The 16,523-nt window shown below is 50.7% G+C and overlaps 1 pseudogene across 1 annotated transcript in view; it reads right to left on the reverse strand.

Moving 5' to 3' along the window:
- Positions 1–16,239, reverse strand: part of LOC306650174 (large ribosomal subunit protein uL4-like) — a 193,010-nt pseudogene extending 176,771 nt beyond the window's left edge. The window contains exon 1 of the transcript in view: positions 16,129–16,239. The product of the transcript in view is annotated as a large ribosomal subunit protein uL4-like (transcript). The remainder of the gene's footprint in view (positions 1–16,128) is intronic.
- Positions 16,240–16,523: the final 284 nt, after the last annotated feature.

A 16,523-nucleotide genomic window follows, 5' to 3' on the forward strand; every position in this document is an offset into this window, starting at 1 on the left:
GTATATGTGTATATGTGTATGTGTGCATGTGTGTATGTGTGTATATGTGTATGTGTGCATGTGTGTATGTGTGTACATGTGTATGTGTGCAAGTGTGTATGTATATGTATGTGTGTGTGGCTATATATGTGAGTTTGTATGTGTATGTGTATATATGTGTGTATATATGTATGTGTATGTATATATGTGTTTGTATGTGTATGTTTGTGCATATGTGTATGTTGCATGTGTGTGTGCATGTGTCTATATGTGTATGTCTGCATTTGTGTCTGTGTATGTGTGTGTGTATGTGGCTGTATATGTGTATGTGTGTATATGTGTATGCCTGAATGTGTGTCTGTGTATATATATGTGTGTGTGTATGTGGTTATATATGAGTATGTGTGTATATGTGTATTTGTGCATGTACATGTGTGTCTATGTGTGTGTGTGTATGTGTGTATATATATATGTGTGCTGTGTGGCTGTATATGTTTGTATGTGGATGTGCGTATATATGTGTACATGTGTATGTTGTGTGTATGTGTGTGCATGTGTGTATATGTGAATGTCTGCATGTGTGTCTGTGTGTATATGTGTGTGTGTATGTGTGTATATGTGTATTAGTGCATGTATGTGTGTCTGTGTATATATGTGTGTGTATATGTGGCTGTATATGTGTATGTGTATATATGTGTATGTCTGCATGTGTGTCTATGTATATATATATGTGTGTGTGTGGGTATGTGGTTATATATGAGTATGTGTATATATGTGTATTTGTGCATGTACATGTGTGTCTGTGTATGTGTGTGTGTGTAGTGCATGTATGTGTGTCTGTGTATATATGTGTGTGTATATGTGGCTGTATATGTGTATGTGTGTATATGTGTATGTCTGCATGTGTGTCTATGTATATATATATGTGTGTGTGTGGGTATGTGGTTATATATGAGTATGTGTATATATGTGTATTTGTGCATGTACATGTGTGTCTGTGTATGTGTGTGTGTGTATATGTATGTGTGTGTGTATATATATGTGTTGTGTGGCTGTATATGTGTGTTTGTATGTGAATGTGTGTATATATGTGTACATGTGTATGTGTGTGCATGTGTGTATACGTGTATGTCTGCATGTGTGTGTGTGTGTGTCTATGTATGTATGTGGATGTGTGTGTGTATGTGTGTATGTACACACGTGTGTGTGGGCACTGAGGATGGAACCCAGTTCTTGGGTGTGCTGAGTATGTGCTCTACCACTGACCGTGTCCCCAGTCCCACTGGCCTATTCTTGAGCCGCAGACTGCTCGATTGCAGCTTTTAGGAGATGTTGATAACTGAAGAGGTTCTGCTTTTGCTTATTCTTCATTTTTTGAACTTTTCTTCATTTTTCCAGATTAGCAGAAAAACAACAAACAAAAGAGCCCATGAAATTGTTAAACTTTTTGGCGAACACTTCTCAAGCAGGGGAAGGGGGAGAGAGGTCGTTCACTCGGCCGTCATCCCAGATGTCACTGCGGGGAGGTCCTGAGTCTGTCAGGGGCTCCGGGTCCGACCCACACCGCTCTCTCCCACCAGGCTGCCATTCATATGTCGAGCCTGCTCCAAGAGCTCCTTCCACCTGCAGCGGGCATTTTCCAGGAGAGCCCTTTCTGGTGAGAGACCTGGAGGGCATAATTCAGAACACTCTCCACAAGACAGGAGTGAGAATTCTTGAAAAGGAATGTTCCTTTTGAAAAGTACATGCAACAGCAAGTAAAACCAGCTACCATCAGAGAGAAGATCCCGGGAATACCATGGGGCAGGGGCGGGCGTGGGAGGGGCGGCTGGCGAGAGGGCTGGGTGCACAGGGAGGCTGAGTCGCAGCTCAGGTTGGCTCCTGCTGCAGACATTCAGGGACGTCCCCGCAAGACCAAGACGACAATTTTTTTATTTTTTTCCTTTTCGGGAGACCCTGCCTGGGCTGGTGCTGATGTGCGGCTAGCTGTTCTCCTTCCTCTTGGTGAGCTGGCTTTCTGGTTTCACACTGGATTCTCTGAGTTCGAATCTACCTGGTATCTCCCCTTCCAAAGCTTACGATGGTCATTTCTATCCAAGGGCAGAGGTTAGAACATTGCACATCATGGTAGAAGAATTGGGGATCAAATGAACCTCTCACCTTTCAGAAAAAGGAGGGTGTTTGAAAGAAGGTCTCAATGACCCCAGGAAAGCCTTTATAGAATTTTTCCAAGATAAAAATATTGATCAGTAAATAAAACAGTGAAATCATATCTTACAGGTATTGAGTGGGATGAGATGCTGCTTTTCTGACTTGTTTCTCTTCTCTTTTAGGATGTCCTCTCTGGAGTTCAGTGATTTGCCTCCAATTCTCATCCAGTCTCCAGGTGGAACTCGGACTTCAGGCTGCAGTGGTTCAGGGGACATAAGACAATCCCTGGGTGAATTATATTTGCACCACTAAATGTGCTTTCTTTTGAAAACTGATTGGAGAAGACCCCAAAAGGAGGATCTGGGGCTGTGCAGGCAAGATGGGCCAAGTAACCAAGGTGACGGGAGCATCAGCCACAGAGGTGGCGACCCTTAGCCATCCTGGGCCCGGGCTGCTGAGGGCGCGCACATAGCTTGTGCCTTTTAGGACTCATGTGTGCTTGACCCGGGTATCACAGGTGTATCACGCATCACCTGGAACACCTCGGGAGGAAAGCAAACACCCCACCCTCCTGCACCTTCCTTTCCAGGGCGTGTCCCCACAGGGGAGGGTCAGGGGAAAGACACCAACAAAGTGGCCAAAGAAGCATGTTTTAAAAACGAGTGGAATATTTCCTTACAAGTTTTCCTACCATGACTTCTGAGAACTCAGATGAAGTCAGTTGCTCGCCTCTTTCCTAAGAGAGACTAAGTGGCAGATGTCTGTTGACTTCCCAAAATATTTGCAAAGCTGTTCTTCTGAACCCATGCTGGACACACACACACACACACACACACACACCACACACTTCCAAAAAACAAAGGCAGGAAAACAAAACTGAAATAAGTAGCAGCTGAGTCCCGGAGGGCCTGCTCTAAGGACCAGAGCGTCTGATGGCGGGTCCACCGTGGCCGAGGTGGGGTGTTCTACCTCGGGGGCAGGGGAGCAGGGAGTCAGCATCCTTCCCCCCCAGGACGCAGAACTTCCACTGGTGACTTCCTGTCTGGACATTTTCTCATGTGCAAAGTCAGATTTCCCCCGGGCCTGGTTATGGGGAGAATTAGAGCACCCTGTGTTGACTACCCTGAACCAAAACGCTCGGGACCAGAAAGGTTTTGATGCCAGAGTTTTACAGATTTGGGAGTATTTATCTACACACGGTGGAATATCACAGGGATGGGGTTCAAATGTCATCACCGAATTCACTGGCGGTTCACCTGCACCTTCTACACGTGAAAAAGACGACTGCACACCTGTCTTAACTGACCGCGTGTGAACCAAGACTTCCTGGGGTGCGACCTTCTCACATGTGGCACCAAGCCAGGGCTCGCCAAGCTTCAGAGTCTGGAGCATTTGGATTTTTGGATGAGGGATGGTGTGTTAGTCCTTTCTGTTACTGGAATGAAGCACCTGAGGCTGGGTCTGGGTGACTTTATAAAGAAAAGAGGTTTATGTAGCTTCCGTGGCTGCTGGTGTCCCTTGGCTGTGGCCAGGTGGCTCCGTCTCTGCTGCTGGGGTTGCACGCCCTGCCTCCCCTGTGTGGTACGGCCCTTCTGCTGCCCCCTGCAAGGATGTTTCTGATTGATTTTGCACCATGTGGACAATCCAGGAAAATCTCATCATCTCAAGATCGCTAATCACATCTGCAAAGACCTTTTTCCTGAGGAAGGTGACAGCCACAGGTTCCAGGGGTTAGGGTGCAGGTACTTGGAGAGGGCTGGGCATTTTCCAGATGCCTGTGAGAGGTGGGGGAAGAGGCCCCTCCTCCTGGCGATTCCGCTGTGGTGTTCATGGGGTGGTGCCGACCCTCTGGCTCTTCCCCAGGGGGTTGGCATTGGGATCGACGCTTAGTCAAAGCCCTCTGGTGCTGGACTGTCCCCTGACGCAGGCTCTGTTTCTGGGACATTGTGTGCATCTGTCCAGTTCCTGCTTTTATCGCACAGCCACAGGCCTCTCTCTGAAGGGGCCCCGCTCCCTCCGCTGAGTGGACCATCTGGGATATTCCAGGATTGGGACACCCAATGGGAATATCTTGAGGCTCCCAAAGTGATTCTAACACGTACCCAGGATTAGCAGATACGGAGTCCAACAAAACAGAGGTGGCTACATTACACAGAGGTCCTCACAGAGCGATGGATGGAAGATTCCAGGCCTGGTGTGCTCGTGATGGACCGGGGGTGTAAAACGGAAGTGGGGCTTGTGACAGGCCTGTCCAGGATGACCTGGGAAGCTCAGGTGCTGTCTCCCACCGTGTTATCAGCCGTCGGAGCAGCTGGCTCTATCCTCAGAGCACCGAAATGTCTCCACCGTGGCACTCAATTTTTTATTTCAGTTAGTTTTGCTGTCTCTAAACATGTGTGCCTATTTCTCCCTCCCTCTCTCTCTGTCTCTCTCTCTCCTTCTCCCTCCCTTTCTCCCCTTCCTATTGATTTTATTTCTCTGGAAGACCCTAATACACAAGAAGTTCCTATACTGAGACCAAAAATGGTTTGTTCATATCCTTAAAATAATCTCGTGGAGACTTCTTTGTTCATTGTTCTCCTCAGTGAAAAAAGTATAGGTCACCCTCCTACTTTCTCAATTTCGACTTAACAAAACCCATTGACTTTCTAGAATGTACGTGGCATTGATCTTGACCTAGAGTGGGCAAGGAGGTGGGGGCGGAGAACAAAGGAAAGGGAGGATAAAGATGAAATAAGCAGAAATCCCTCTTCTCAAAGAGCTAGGAAAGATTGGTTATGTTTTCAATGCCTCCACGGCAGATTGTATTTTCCAAAAATAGCAGCAACAATATTTCCTTCCCCACATGTTGTTCTCTAAAGTGACTTTGCCACTTTTTCAACAAAAAGTGGAATCTAATTTTTCCTCCTTTAAATCTGTGTTGGCATTGACCAGTGGAATGTGCTGAAGTGACATTCTGGAACGTCCAAGCCTAGGTCACAAGAAGCTTTGCAGATCTGCCTGGGTGGCTTGGAAAGCTTGCTCCTAGGGCATTGCATATGGAAATCCAGTTGTACTTCTGTGGGTGCTCTAGCCACACAGAGAGGCCACAGGCAGGCACGCTGGCCAATGGCCCTGTTGAATTCCCAGCCGGTGGAGTTGTCATTCATGTGAGTGCGCCATCTTGGATGTCTGTCCCAGGTTACCCTTCAGACGCCTGCAGCCCCAGCAGGAGAGAGCAAGTGGGAATCCAATCACGAAAGCTAATAATAACTTAGTTTAGGTCACTACATTTCAGGGTGACTTTTTAGGCTTTTAGATAGTGATTGAGATCAGAGCAACATATAAATAAAGCAGAATATGGCAAGTCAAGTGTATGATGATTTTTAATGTTGTGTGGACCTTAATTAGAACATAGAATGAATTCCAGGAGTCAGAACTGGAGTTAGCTCTGCTGAGCTAACAAGCATAGCCTGACCCAGAGAGGGTCAAGTTCAAAGAGACAAGCAATGGCAGCACTGGAACAGACTCAGGACCCCCTGACTCCAAGAGAACTCCTCATGCCGACCCACAGAGAAGGAGAGGAGCCAAGAGCAGCCACCCACACCCGGGACTTAGGCCACATTGCCTTCAGCCCTTATGCCTGCACCTGCCCCTTCTCTCTAATGCCTTTCTTTCTCTGCCTTCTTCCGTTCAGACCTTCATTTCTTGCGTGGGAAATTGTGGTAGTGTTCACATCTGTCTTCCCGATTCCCATCTGCATTTCTCCCAACCCAATTTTCAACTCACCAGGCAGCCAGAGTGGTGACTCTCAACTATAAATCCAGTCACATTCCCTTCCCAGTGATATTTGTCAGAGGGTCCCCTCATGAGAACGTCCTCGAGTCTTGTGACAGCTCAGGAGCGGTGCCAGGTCCCCCATCTGCCCCCTGCCAGCCTCCTTCCCACTGAGCTGCTGGTGAAATGATGCTCACCTCTACCTACCTTTCTCTTCTCAGAATCTTGCCCCACTTCTTCTCTTTCTCTTCCAATCGTTCCTCAAAACTCCTGCCCATCATTTCCTTCCTGAAAAGCTTGAGTTGATGTTTGTTTTCAAAATAAGCACCTTTACTTTCTGGAATGTTCCCCCCACCCCTTCAAAAATGAAGAGAAGCAAGACAGCCATTAATTCTGTAACCGAGTTCGAAAAGGATTCTGCAGTTCATCCGAAAGATACTACCCCAAATGTAAAGTTTTAGGGTTGGGATGCACTCGAGTGAAAAATATTTGCGATTCTAAGGTTAAGAGCACGTGTTGCTCCCTCCCAAGCAGGAGGCTGGTGAGGTTTTCTGCCTCGCTGTTCACAAAAGCGCTCACACTGCTGGCGTAATTGGGTGCAGAGTTACCATGAAAGAAACAGCTTAGCAAGAAACTCCACACCCGTTAGCTCTTCCTCAGAGTCTCAAAATTTAAACTAGAGTTAATTGGATTTGTTCACAGATCCAAGAATCACTGCACAACAGTGATTCCCAAAGGGAAGGCCACGGAAGTCTGATTCTAAGAGGAAGAAGCGTGTGAAAGGGTTCTGCTGTGTGAACGGGGAATCACAGGTGTCAGCAAAACCAAAGGCTCCTTACTTGCAGAAAACCTGGGAGGCTTAACTCTTCTGAGATGTGTCCTCGCTCCCATAGGGGAGGGAGGCCTTCTGAGCACCTGGACTTCCTGAGCACGGTCTCTTCCCCGAGAGACCCTCTGGCACCCCTCACGGTCTCTGGAACACGGCTTGGGAAGAGCACGCTGTCCAATGCGATGGTAGGAATCGCTCAGCTGTCAGGGGAGAGCAGCTCCGCCTGAAGGAAGAGTGGGCTGACCTTCCAGAAGGAGCCAGGAAATGCGGGCCACACCCATCGCCCTGTACTAGATAACTCTGTGCCCCAGAGAGTGGCAGCAGCTGAGATCCTGCTGGGTGGCTGGATGTAACTGGCTGTGCACCACACCCGGCCCAGGGGGACACACTCCCTTGAGGATGTGTCTCACAACGCAGGGAGGTGCTCACGCTCTCTTGCTCTCCTTTGCCAGATTTTTGCTGGAGGAGTGAATAGAGAAAGCAAGATGAATGCTGTGTAGACACTTAGTGCAGGCGTGTGATGTAGACACTTGGTGTGGTGTAGGCGCTTCGTGCAGGGGTATGGTGTAGACACTTGGTGTAGTATAGATGCTTCGTGCAGGGGTGTGGTATAGATGATTTGTGCAGGGGTGTGGTGTAGATGCTTCTTGCAGGGGTGTGGGGTAGACACTTTGTGCAGGGGTGTGGGGTACTCAGTGGTCCAGGATGGGAGGTATGGCCAGGGCTGGCTGGGCAGGGGTGAGGTATATCACACACACACTCACATGCACGCACACACACCTGAAATGTCTGACCTCAACACTCTGGCTGACTAGAAAGTTCTGGAAAATTCTGAAATCAAACACTTGGGGTAAAATTTTAAAACAAAAGAAAGCATTTCTCCCTTCTAATGTCACCTTAAACCCTACCCTCAGCTTAGCGTGTAAAACAGGAGGTTTTAGGGAGAGAACACCCCACGTGCAATTGTGTTGTGTAGTGTGCATGTGCAAGTTCTCTCTTATCCCAGATACAAAACGAACAAAAAGCCCTCGGGCGCCCGGGTGCAGTGAGCCGTACTGACCTTGGAATGTGCGCTGACAGGCTGGGGAGCTGCCGGGCACTTTGGGAACCTGGGGGTGCCAATGACAGGGTCCATCCAAAACCGGCCGTGCTATGCGGCCACTTCCGTTTATGCTGCAAAGCCAACGCAAATGCCCCCCGGGTGGGGTGCCATATCCAGGAAAGGGCTGGGTATGTGGCCGGGGAAGTGCCGCAGGCCAGGGCTCTGCTCCCCAGGAAAGGCCTTCCCTTAGGGGACTGTGCATGCTGGCTAATGACACCTCAGAGTCAGGCGATGCTCTGGGTTTACCAGGTGCTCTCAACCTGCCATTACCTCATTTCCTCTCGACCACAGCACCGTGTTTAAGGGGACCACCAGGATGCATGATCATACTCATTACCACACTCAGGAAGAGAAGGGCCTTCAAGTTCACTCATTTGCTAATCCAGCACACGCTTACTGATGGTGGTGATGTGAGCGAGACCTACACCAGCCCAGAAGCCCTGGAAGGTGCACTACATTGGCAGAACGGAAGCAGAGCTCACACACACGCAGAGACGCGTGATTTTCATGTGGCAATAAGGAACGGGATGGTGTAATGCTGGAAAAGAAGGGGTGAGGGGGTGGCACCTTCAGAGGGGTGTCAGAAAAGATCTTCCTCAAGGGCATGGAGGCCACACTACGCAGCAGGGACCAGCTGGTGTCAGGAGGTCGCTGGAGGGAGCGGCCCAGTAAGGGGCAGCCTTTGCAGAGGGCAGCCTGTCTCGGCAGGGGCAGCAGTGGCCACGGAGGGAAGCGGTCAGACGTGAGTATGACTTGAAGGCAGTTGTGACCAGGCCTACTGACGCCAGGCGTGAGCCACGACGTGGGGTTCTTAGCCTGAGCACCTGAGGGTGGTGCTGCCACTTACTGACATATGGAGCGTGAGGACCTTGGCCTGAGACGTCGATTAGAGAGAACAGGGACCTGCGGGTGACTGAAGTCCAGGGGCAGGTGAGGGGCCAATGGAGACCCTTTATCAGCATGCAGACGGCATGTGACCGTGAGGCCCGGGAGAGAACGTCAGTGGGGAAGGAAAGAGGTCCACACTGATACCTGGTTCTACGGGCCGCAAATGGAGGAGGTGTTTCAGGAGCAGGCAGTGACCCAACGCTGGAGGTCCAGTTAGAAAAGGCCCAGGTGCCCAGGTGCAGGTGCTTAGCAATGGGGAGGCAGGTCAGTGGCGACACTGACCAGCGGACTGTCTCTGGAAGGGCGGGGACGGGATACAATGGGAAGGCAGGGGTGGGATGCGGAGGATCTGAGGTGAGGGAAGGGCCCACCCTTCCTCGGGCTTTGCTGTAAGAAGAGCATTGACACATTTGCCCCTCCCACAGCCCCTGGGCCAGGGAGGAGCGGTCAAGTCTGGGATGGAGAAGCCACGGGGGGCGTGACGGGGAGACAGTCTCCTTTGTGCTTGGCTTTCCTTCCTGCCTTCTTCAGATGGAGGGTCTGCGGTGCCTCTGCGTGGAGTGAGTCCATCGGTGCCATTTCCCCAACAGCTCCGTCCACGTCTCCACGTCACGTTTTGGTAATTCTTGAAAAATAATTTAAATGGTTATTGTATCTGTTATGGTTTCCTGTGAGCATGGATCTGTTACTATGGTAATTGCTTTGGCACGCCGTGAACTGCGCCCACGTAGATGGCAAACTCAGTGGATCCATGGGGTGCACGTTTTGGTCCATCCTGACCATCCGTTCCCCCATCTCTCTCCCTCTCCTTGAGCATCCATGTTTCCTGAGACACTACAGTATTAGAATCAGGTCAACTGCTCACCCTGCAATGGCCTCTAAGCGTTCAAGTGAAAGGAGGAGCTGCATAGTGCTTGCCCTAAATCGAAAGCCGGGAGTGACTAAGGTTAATGAGGAGACAAGGTCAGACAGCAAGATGGGCTGAAGCCAGGCCTCTGGCAACAGCTAGCCAAGCTGAGCATACAAAGGAAACGTGCTTGAAGGGCATTTAAATGTTCTTCTGGGAACGCAGCAAGAAAGCAAAGCAGCTCAGCTGGGAAATGAAGGAAGTTTCCGCGGTCTGTGCTGAAGACCAGGACACCCCACCCCGCCACTGCCCAGAGCCTAATCCTGACCCTCCTCAGTTCTACGGAGGCTGAGTGAGGCCGCGAAGCTGCAGAAGAAGCTAGCAGAGGTTGGATCATGAGGTTTAAGAAAAGTTATATCTCCATGACACAAAAATGCAAGGTGAAGCTACAGCGGCAAAGGCTGTTGTAGAAGCTGCAGCGAATGATCCAGAAAACCCAGCTGAGATCATTGCGGAGGGCGGCTACGCCCAACAACAGGTTTCCAGCGTAGATGGGAGGGTCACCCAGGACTTCCTTAGTGGAGAGAAGTCAAGGCCTGGCTTCAGAGCTTCAGGGACAGACTGACCCTCTCCTTTGGGACCAATGCAGTTGGTGATTTTAAGGTGAAGCTGATGCTAATCTGCCATCCCCAAATCCCAGGGCCCTTAAGCATTATGATAATTCTACTCCGCCTGTGCTTTCTAAGGGAAACAGCCAAGTCTGGATACCAGCACGTCAGCTGACAACGTGGTTTAGTGAATCTTTAAACTCCTTCTTGAGACCTATTGCTCAAGAAATCATTCCCTCCAAAATATCACTGCACCTTGAAATGCACCTGGTCACCAAGAGCTCTGGTGGAGATGCACATATTGACTGTGGTCCTCGTGCCTGCTGATACCACTGCCGTTGTGCAGCCCGCGGATAGGGCAGCGACTGGACTCTCTAGCAGTATTATTTAAGAATTACATTTTAGAAAAGTACAGACAACGTGGACATGGTTCCTTTGATAGATTTGGGCAAAATGCAGTGTAAACCCTCTGGGAAGGATTGGTCCTTCTAGATGTCATTAAAAACATTTGTGAAGCTTGACGTAGTGGCGCATGCCTATAATCCCAGTGGCTCAGGAGGCTGAGGCAGGAGGATCATGAGTTCAAAGCCAACCTCAGCAAAAGCAAGGCACTAAGTACCTCAGTGAGACCGTGTCTCCAAATAAAAATGCAAAATAGGGCTGGGGATGTGGCTCAGTGGTTGAGTGACCCTGAGTTCAATCCCCAGTACCAAACAAACAAACAAACAAACAAAAACTTGTGAAAGTCAGCTGTGGTGGTACATACCTTCAATCCAAGTTACTCAGGAGGCTGAGGCAGGAGGATGGCAAGATCAAGGCCAACCTAGGCAACTTAGCAAGACCATATCTCAAAAAAATTTCTACGAAGGGCTGGGGGTGTAGCTCAGTGGTAAGTGCTTGCTGTCAACATTAATTGGAGCTTGAAAGAAGTTGATTCCATTCCTCATGGATGACTTTGAAGGGTTTAAGATTTTAGTGGAGGAAGCACCTGGGTATGGGGTAGAGACATCCAGAGAACTGAAAGTTCAAGGAGAACCTAAGGATGTGGCTGGGTTGCTGCAATCTCATGATGGAGCTTGGTGCAGAGGGTGGCCTGCCCAGAGAGGGCACGAAGGCTGCGTGTCCCTCCCCACTGCTTTGCCTGCTGCAGCTCTTCCATTTGGCCGTCTGTCAATCTTATCTGTTGTAATTCTCTAGAATTTGCTTTGCCCTGGGGAGAGCACCTCAAGGGCTCAGCGCAGATGTCAAAAAACCCGCGCCTGGTCTAGGGCCACTACTCAGCTTGGCTGAGGGGGAGGCATTAGAGGTGTCTCACATTCTTAGGGTGCAATTTGTTCTTAGGGTCCCACTTTTCATGGGCAAGTTCCACATCTTCTCAAGTGCCATCCAACAGACTCCCACTGTGCCCCGGGCCTGCTCTGAAGAAGCCCTCTGCAGCAGAGCCCTGACTTCACAACCCGAGCCGGGCCGGGCAGGAAGCTTCCGCCCAGACTCGGCTTGGCGCTTAGCGGTGGGACATAACCTGAGAACACTGACCTGTAACAGCCCAGGGAGGCGAGTTCTCAAGCCATGTCAGTCACGTAGAACTGCCCCTGCAGGACGACAGGGCTCCCGTGGAGACGAGAACCTGCCAGCCAGCCTGACCGGACGCCACTTCTGTCAGCTTTGGTTTCCTACTAGGGCTAAATTTCATTTTTTTTTTTTTTTAAATTGACATGTGATCATGGCGCCTATTTACAGAGGACAGTGTGTTGATTCAGGAAGTGTCTGATGCAGGTGGTCCATCTGGGTCGTGAGCATTCGCCCTTCCTTCCATACCTACCCGTCCTTTGTGTCAGGAAGCAGCCGACTGCTCAGCTGGTTCTTCGTCCGACAGCGCAGGCCGTTTCTGAGGTGCCGCCTGGCTGTCTAGAGCGCTGGTACCCAGACCTCCTGTCTAGCTGCATTTTCTTCCCATAAACCAGCCTTCCTCTGTTCCCTCTTTCACCATGGTTAAAATACGGAGCCAACCTAGGTGCCCTTCAACAGACGATCGGATAAAGGAAACGTGGAGTGTGTGTACGTATATACATACGTGACGGAATACGACTCGGCTTTAAAGAAGAATGAGATCGTGGCACTTGCTGGTAAGTGGATGGAGTTAGACAATATCATGCGATGTGAAATAAGCCAAACCCTCTTCCCCCTTCTAAGCTCAGTTTTACTGGGAACGTTCTGGCCCTGGAGGAAACAGGGCAAAAGTAGACGCCTGCAATCAGCCAGGCCCAAAGAGGTGAAGCGAAGTCACTCATCCCGAGTGTCCTGTGGGAACCTGTGGTGCTGATCCCCAGCAGTGACCCCTCACCCTAACCCTCCTGGGAGTCACAAACCGACCCCACGCTGGCCCCTGACATGCTTTCACCAGCAGAAGGCAAAGCAGGTAGCACTCTGCGACACCTGAGCCATGCGGTCTCCATTTCCGTCCTACTGGGCAGCTCCGATCAGCCCCATGGACGTCACCTACCCCCAAAAGGGGCCCTCGGGAGAGACCCCGTGGGGAGAAGAGGCCCTCCAGAGGTCTCTCATTGAGTCCAGCCTGGCAACCATCTTGCTGCACACACACGGGAGACTGCAAGTCAGACCAGCAGAGAAAGAACCTCCCAGACAACCACACGACCAAAGCCTAACGAGCCACCGTGGCCGTGGCCGCGACCGTGATTGCTTAAGCCACCAAGCCGAGGGGAGGTGTGTTTGCAGCAACAGGCGATGGAAACTGGAATGTAAACACATAACATCAAATAACGGACTTTATTAATAGTGCTAATAAATTGGCCTAGCCAGAATCACATGCAATCATCCAGAGGCCCCTTATTTTCTGATAAAGACACTGAAATTTGCAAGGCTTTTAGTAGGTAATTTTCCCAGATCTGTGATTCCAGAACAACTATAAACATTATTTGCCCCTTATGCCTTGTTTAAAAAACTGGTTCTACTCACATGATTTATGGGCAAACTTCCTTTTTCATCGCGGATACCATATTTCCTGCCGTATGCTTGGCGTTCATTAAACAGATGCTCTGTTCTATAGAGAGGGTGAACTGAACCAGACTCCAGGGCTGTCTTAAAGGGCTTGTTATGTTTTGATTTACTGCTTTGAAACCATGGGGGTTGGACACTGGATCTGTAATGCTCAGAGGCCAATGGCCTCTGCGAGGGTGTGGCACCTTGAACACGCTCTCCACCCTGAGACTTCACTGCATCGACCTTTTACAGGCTGAGTCGTGTCCCCGCCCCCTCCACTGACCTCCTGTCTCCCAGTTCCTCAGAAGGTAACCGTATTTGGAGATGTCTTTAAGGAGGTGATTAAGATAAACCGAGGACACTAAGGTAGGCCCTAATCCAACCTGACTGCAGGGGGCCTTGTAAGCAGAGGGAATTCGGACACACGAAGGGTACACAGGGGACACAAAAAAAACCATCGAGGACACAGAGAGAAGGTGGCCCTCTGCAGGACCAGGAGAGAGACCCCAGCGTCAAATCAACTGCGCTGACACCTAGATTTTGGACATCTACCTTCAGAACTGTGAGTTAATTGTTTTATGTTACTTTAGCCACCAAGGCTGCAGTATTTGGTCACGGCAGCCACAGAAACACTGCAGAAGAGAAAGTGGATTTTTGTTTTTGTTTTTTCCTAGCAGGGAGTGGACGCAGGGCTTCTTAACCACCGAGCCGCACCCCAGTCCTTTCATCTTTATTTATTTATTTTTTTTCAATTTTGAGAGAGGGTCTTGTTAGAAAAGGAAGTTTTTAAAGACATAGCTCTGGTTATCCATTTCTGTTTAACAAGCTAAGACAAGTAGTTTTATTTTGCAAGTGACCTCAAGGTCAGGAAGAATTCCAACAAGCAGCTTGCTATTTTCTGTATCGCTTCAACTGCGGTTTCCTGGCTGAAGCTGGAGACCCTTGTCTCCAGTCTGCTTTTTGGCATGGCTGCTGACACAGCTGGATGTCACTGGGGAGCTCAGCCTGGCCGATGACCAGGGCCTTCTCAGAGGGCTACCTGGGCCCCTTCACAGTCTGGTGGCTGGATCCCAAAAGAGGGTGTTCCAGAGGAAGCAGAACCGGGAACCGGGAGTCTCCCACCTCTAATGGCCCAGGCGTGGAGAGCCGTAGGCCGTCACCCCTGCTGTGGTCGAGCGGTCAGTAAAGCCACTTAGGCCAGTTCAGATCCAGGGGAAGCGGCACAGACTCCACCAGGAAAAGAGAAGATCAGTGAGGAATTCACGGGCAGCTTTAATCTGTTACCAACATAATCCTGCGAAGATGGGCACAAGTGTAGGAGGAGATAACAGGTGCAGAATGTTGGAAGATGACTGAGAAACGAACTCATTAAGAGTACTGTGCAAGTGGAGTCGTGAGCAGGTGGAGAGGCTGAGCAGAGTTGAGCTGATGTACACCATCACAGCCTCGAAATACTCAAGAGTGGAGACCTCGGGCCCTCCTGGAACTGGGGCCAACGTGCAGGGACGCGGAGGTAGGGCGTGAGCGACAGAGGACCTGTGCTCCGGGACCCTCCCCAGGCCAGGCTTCGCAGAGTCTGCCTTAACAGCAGGGGCGCTGACCACTGGGAGAAGAGCCTCTGGTCTTCGTACGAGGACTCCTGAGTGGAGGCAGGGGCCTGTGAGACAGGTTGGTTCCAGCTGATCTCACAGAAATGGAGTGGCTGGACATCCCGCCCGGCCATCTCTTCCCACGGCCTCTGTTTTGCTGGAGTGAAGGCAGGACAGACTCCCAGCAGCGAAGGCTGGCTTTCCAGAGCCACGGGGGTGCCGCGTCTGTCTGGCAGAACCACCAGTGAGACCGGGCCTGGATGGAGGCCTGGAGGCGGGAACACTACCCCAGTGGGTGCTGGGGTGGGACTACTCGGTCCCCGTGGGCCTGGACGGCAGAACGCAGGCCACAGAAGAGTGCTTTTCTGGGCTCTGCGGTCTCATGGAGCTGGCCTTTGCTGGTGTGGGGCTTGCTGGGGACCCGGCACCTCTTCCTTCCTTTCCGTTTCTCCATGTTAGAATGGCGTCGTTGGTCTTCCGTCTCTTCTGCTGTGGTACCTTTGCTGTGTGTGTGAAGCTGGGCCCTGGACCCCCGGCCTCACGCCTGCTAGGCGAGTATTCCCACCGAGCTACGCCCACAGGCCCTGTGCCCTTTTGAGGTGGAGTCTCGCTGTGTTGCCCAGGCTGGTCTCAAAGGCTGAGCTCATGTGATCCTCTGCCCTTTTCCCCCAGAAGCTGGGATGACCAGCAGGCAGCCGTGCCCTCCACCGTGGTGATCTGGAAGCTCATAGCTGGTCTGGGGTCACAGGCTGAAGGGTGGGGGGACTTTGCCTCTGGATGAATTCTTGGAGTCTCATTCGAATCGGATGTAGGCAGTACGTTTGGAATTGGACTTTAACATTGATGCTGGAGTGATTGAAGAAATTTGGGGTGGTGGAGATGGAGGAAGTGGACTTCACATGCAAGAAGGACATGGATGGGAGCTGGGTGGGTGGTAATGGACTGAATATCTGTGTTCCCTGGAAAGTCCTATCATTAGTTAGAATCTGGACCCTCAAACGTGGTGGCATTTGGAGGTGAGGCCTTGGGGGAATATTGAGTTAGATCAGGTCCTGAGGGTGGGTCTGCATGATGGGACTCGTGTTCTTCTAGAAAGAGTAGGACAAATGACTCTCCCTGGCTGTTGCTGCCGTCAGAAGGTCCTCTCCCAACCAGCAAGAGTGCCCTCACTAGATCTGCCAGTGCCCTGGTCCTGAACTTCTCAGTCTCCAGAGCTGTGAGAAATTTTGGTTATTTGAGCCACCAGCCTGTGGTGATTTGTTACAGTAGCCCACACCAACTAAGGCAACCAGAACATTCTTTAGCGTCTCTGGCTGCTATAAAAGCTGTTGTTGCCTTTCCTTTGATAACTTTCTTGAGCAGGAAATTGTTCTACCCACCTTAGGGTGACCCTGCAGCCTTGGCTTCCCGACCTGGTCTTTCACCCCATTGCGGAAGGCGTGCAAGGACCGCTGGTCCAGGGGAGGGGCTGAGCCACGCGATCGCGTCATAACCCGCCTCATGGAGAGCCTTCAGGTGCTCCCGGGTCCTCAGGAGGAAGCCCGGGGCTCTTCCAGATCCTGCCAGATATCACCATGCCTGAGACAATCCCTGATTCAAGTGACTCGGCAGGAGAAACTCTTGCAGTTTCCTCGGCACCCACAGTAACGTGAATCTGGTTCTCTCTACATCCCGTCCACCTGAGAGCAGAACCACCTGGGAATTTTATGTTGAGATCCTGCTCTGGATCCTTGGCTCTTTCCTGACAAAGTGTAAAGCTGTAGGTAAAGCGGGT

Source organism: Sciurus vulgaris, assembly GCF_902686455.1.
Source record: "Sciurus vulgaris genome assembly, chromosome: 18".
NCBI lineage: Eukaryota > Metazoa > Chordata > Mammalia > Rodentia > Sciuridae > Sciurus > Sciurus vulgaris.